This window comes from Neovison vison, chromosome 11, assembly GCF_020171115.1.
Source record: "Neovison vison isolate M4711 chromosome 11, ASM_NN_V1, whole genome shotgun sequence".
NCBI classification, from domain to species: Eukaryota; Metazoa; Chordata; class Mammalia; order Carnivora; family Mustelidae; genus Neogale; species Neogale vison.
This window is the reverse complement of record NC_058101.1, coordinates 66,546,971-66,551,871: the sequence shown is the minus strand read 5'-3', so window position 1 is coordinate 66,551,871 and position 4,901 is coordinate 66,546,971.

Sequence of the window (4,901 nt, the reverse complement as noted above, 5' to 3'; positions counted from 1 at the left end):
GGACAGCGCCCCCGCCGGGACGGGGCAGCTCAGCCAGCTGGCCTCGCTGTGGCTGCCCACAGCCCAGGGCACCAGGGGGCCTTGAGGGGACCGGAGAGCAGCATGCACAGCTCTGGGATGCAAAGCGCCCTCCCCTTCCCTGGATGTCGTGGCCTCCAGACTGAGGCCAGGACTGCCGTTGGGAACACACAGCCCCTAACCACAGCAGGGCCAGACCAGGCCCCATCCCTGCCAAGCGTCCTGCAGCTGCCTCCCTCTGTCCCACACCCGGGTCACTGCTGCCCTGGGCCTGGGGACTGTGCCATCCACGAGCCCTGGGGGTAGCGGGACTGTCCCCCTTCAGCCCAGTCAGGCTGCTGGTACGGCCCGCACATGCGTTTACTAGACTGTGTTACTTCTTAGGACCCATTATTGTTAGACCTGTAAATAGTTTAAAATTGTTAACGTTCTATTTTTAACATGCACATTATTTTCCTGAAGGATGAGGTGCTTTCTCTTCCTTGGGCTGTGGCTTAGCCTGACCCGATGTGGTTCTGTTGTTGTGACACAGCACAGGCGCTCAGGGCCCTGGTTATCCCCGCCTTGGCAGGTCTGGGTAGGGTTTCCATGTTTCCTCCCAACAGTGCCTATAGCCTTGGGGAAGTTGTGTGGCATTTTCACAACTCTGTGAGCAGGAGGGAATGCTCATGGCTCCGGGTCTGGGTGCTGGGAAATTTCCAGAGTTGGCAGTGGGGCTTCCTGATATTCCTTCCTCGTCATGAAAGGGAAGCATCAGACTGGGCCTTCTGACCCCGGTCTCAGAGAGAAGATGAGGCTCTGATCTGCCTGGCTGGGGTCTCCAACCACAGCCTACTCAGAGACATTCCTCCCTTCTTCCTGCCCTTCTCCCTCCCATCCATCCACCATCTACCATCCACCATCACCCATTGTCCATTTGCCATCCATCCATGCCTCTATTCACCCATCATCCATTAATCCATCTTCCATCATCCATCCATCCACCTACCATGCAACACCCACCATCCATCACCACCATCCCTCTACCCATGAACCATCCATCCACCTTCCATCATCCATCCACCTTCCATCATCCATCCACCATCCAACAACCATCCATCCTCCATCCACCATGCATCTCCCACCCATTAATCAATTCATCACCCACTCACCATCCATCCATCCATACATCCACTACTCACCATCCATTCCCTATCCATCCATCCATATCCCTCTCCCACCCCACTCTGACCCACTAAGGACCCCGTGAGTCCAACAGTAGTGTCATTGGCTGACACTCAGGTTCTCCTCCTCAGCTGAGAACTCTCAGGTCGATGGGTTTCAGAACATCAGCACCTTTTTCCTTGCCTCATCTTCTGAGCTGACATCTGACTGCTGGGGAAGCTTGCGAGTCAAGGCAGAGGGAAGTAGGCTCCACCGTGAGCCTCTGGGAAGCAAAGGCCTCAGGGTTGAATCTATAAGCAAGTCAGATTCTAACCCTCAGATGCCCCCACTAGCTTGCCCTGGACAAGATTCTGTGGGAGTCAGACTTCCTTTTTAAATTCCAAGGGGGGAGCAAGGCATGGGCTTCACATTCCAGTCCAGGGTTCCAGTAGTGCCGGGTTGCCCTCTGGGTGGGAGGGGGCTCAGGCATCCATGCACACCAGCTCTGGGATAGGCAGCTTGGAGTTCTGGCCTTACCAGTGACCCTGAGAGGCCGCAATCTGGGATCTCTTGTTTTCAAAATGAAATAAGGCTGCTGTAAGGGCCTTATTCTGTAAGGCTGGAACAGGGTAATAGATCTATCAAAGAATAGCTCCCCGGGGGCCTCAGCCAGGCCTGGCCCAGCCCCCACACACACTATGGTGCTTTGGCAGGGTGGGGGGCTGCGGAGGGTGACCCTCTCTGGCCCAGGAGGCCTCCAGGGCTGCTCGGCTCGGCCTGCTATGTCAGTCACACAAGCAGAGCAGGGCGGGACAGCCACTTGTCCTTCCTTCAGAGCCACGAGGGCAGGCACAGTGCTCTGTGCCTGGAGCCCCACTCTGGGACCAGGTGGGCTGAGCTGTTGCAGCTGCCCTAAGGCAACAGCCACATGGCTTCATGTGGCTGTGGAGGGAGGTTTTAGGGACCCTGTGTAACCCAAGTTCCACCTGCCCAATGGTGCTGCAGAGACATCTGGAGTTGGTAACAAGAAAGGGGTTTATCTAAGAGGCATGGAGGAGGAGACAGGGTGGGGAGAAGGGGGTGTTGAGGGGGAAGGGGCAGGGGGTAAGCCTCACAGCCACCTCCCCAAAGTGGGGGTGCCAGGGAAACATGACCGTGAAGGAGAAGTCTGGGTGATGAGTTGCTGCCACGTGTGCGAGGCCCAGTGGTCATCAGTCCCACTAACACTTTGGTTCCCAGTCCCGCCCAGGCCTGGACCTGTGCCTGGGAAGGGCTCCTTGCCTCTGCCAAGAGGTGAGAGGTGGCCTGGCCAGGACCCCTGCAGCCTGGCCCGTGCCCTTGGGGGCCCTCCTTGGGCGGGCGGCACTGCACACACTGCCAGAGGCCTGGGGCCCTCAGATACAGGTTTGGATCGAGTGACTTTATTCTGGAATGTCAGCGCTACACGCTTCCCCTGCCACACCGTGCAGGGGCCCCGTCCAGAGCCATCCCGAGTGCCGAGGCCCATCCTCTCTCCTCTCGCCATGCTTGGAACTGGGTCTCTGCCTCCGTCGCCTTTAAACCTTGCAGTTCCTACTTTTATCTCTTGCTGGAACATTTTGTTCTGTGAAATTGCCCTTCACTTACGGGGGCTTTTCTTGGACATTCTGACGTCTCCTCTCTGGCCTCTCCTGGGTCCTGCTCCGAGCACGGAGCACCCGCTTGCCCTTTGAGTTCGTGTATGGTTTCCCCTCTTTTTTTTGTGGTTCCTTGTGAGATTTCCTCCCCTTGCCTGTCTGAGTCTTTGGGCGGGTGGTTTACTTCTGCCATCAAAAGCTCATTCCCAAGCTCGTCCCGGCTTCTTATGGTGTCCCGTTGTTGCTCGGATACACTTTTGTCTTTGAGGGGTTTCTTAGTTTTGCTTAAAAACAGAAAACCACAGGTCACCACTGTCCACAAGCAGAGGGCACTTGCAGTTGCAGACATTCCTTCCAGCCCTTCGGAGGCAACGCCCACCCTGCCAGGGGACCACTGTTTTGACCACCATTCCTAGCAGCTCATTCTGTCTCTTTGACAGCTGACTTCTTTGGCTCAGAACGTTTCCGAGACTCTCCAACAATGTAGGTAACTGCACGCATTCCATGACATGAACACACCAAATGTTTTGTCTCTCTGTGGGTGAACATGTAGCTTGTTTCTGATTTTGAATGAGATAGTTGAACACGAATTGAACAGTTTTCTTGTGCTGGGCCTTTTTTTTTTTTTTTTTTTTAAGATTTTATTTATTTATTTTTTTGACGCAGAAAGAGGGACAGCAAGAGAGGGAAGACAAGCAGGGGGAGCGGGAGAGGGAGAAGCAGGCTTCCCGAGGGGCAGAGAGCCCGATGTGGGACTTGATCCCAGGATCCCAGGATCATGACCTGAGCCGAAGGCAGATGTTTAATGACTGAGACACCCAGGCGCCTCTTGTGCTGGGCCTCTTGTGGACACACGCCCTCCAGTCCCTTGGAAACTCAGGTGATCGGAGGAGGAACTGCAGGGCCCATGCCAATGTTCACAAAAAAGAAACTGCTGACGTTTTGTACAGCGGTTTCGCCATTTTGCACCTTCTACCAGCAACGGGAGTATTCTAGTGCACGCTCATTGTAGTAATTTGAATTTTTCTGATGACTGATGATGGCCATTTGGATGTCTTCTTCAGTGAAAGACCTGTTTGATTCCTCTGTCCATGAAAACACCGGGCTGGAGAACTTTGGGTCTGAGCCTTGTCTCAGACGCAGGCAGCATGGCCTCTCCTCGTTCTCTGGTTGTCTGATTTCCTTTCTTAATGATACATCTTGATGAGAAGTTTCTGATTCTGAAGAGGTGCAATTTCTTTGTTCCTTTATCATTGATGGCTGGAGGCTTTTGTGGCCTGTTTTAGATGTCTCTGTCTACTCTCCGGTCAGAGATGCTCTCCTGTTTTAGAAGCTTTACAATTTTAGCTTCCACATGTGGGCCTATGAATCACTATAAATGATTTTTTGCATGTGGTGTGAGGTCCACTTTCCCTCCAAACCTAACAAGCTGCTCCACTCCATTTACCTAAGAGAATCTCTTTCCTCAAACTAGGGGTTTCTAGTTCTTTCCTCCAGACTTTAGAAGTTTTATTTGGTTCTTCGACTCTGTGAGGTGATTCTGAGGCTTCCTGTTTTTGGAAATCATTTTGAGTTTGTCCTTTGTTCTGTGAATGGAGTGGGACTGCTCTGTCAAGTTACGGTTGTCACCACTCTGATGTCTCAAGTCTTCAAGGGGCTATCTGAGCTGTGACCCCTGAGTTCTCACTCCTGGGGCCTTGCTGTCTTCTGTGCTTGGTTTTGGTCAAGTCAGTGTTTGTGAATGCTTATGTTCGGGTTTGTTTGAGAAGGACAGCAGACAGTTGTTTCCAGAGACGGGTCTTTAGCTCATGTCTGTCCAGAGGCCCTGGAGGGTTAGACCACTGTTCATGGCCCAAGGCCCAAGACGGAGTCACAGGGCCTGGCCCTCGTCTCCACCCTCTCTGCACAGGAGCCAGCCAGCCTCCCTTTTCCTGAGGTGGCAGAAGGGGTCCAGGTTCATATGGAGGTTCTCCCTTTAGACCCCCACCTTATATGAGCCCGTGGCCCTGAACCCAGGGTGCCTGGATGGCCACGTTCCTGGGCAACTGTGGTCCATCCCACCTCGGTCACACCTTGGCAGGCAATCAGATTTCCACTGCTCCTCAGGAGAGGGGCTTTATCTGC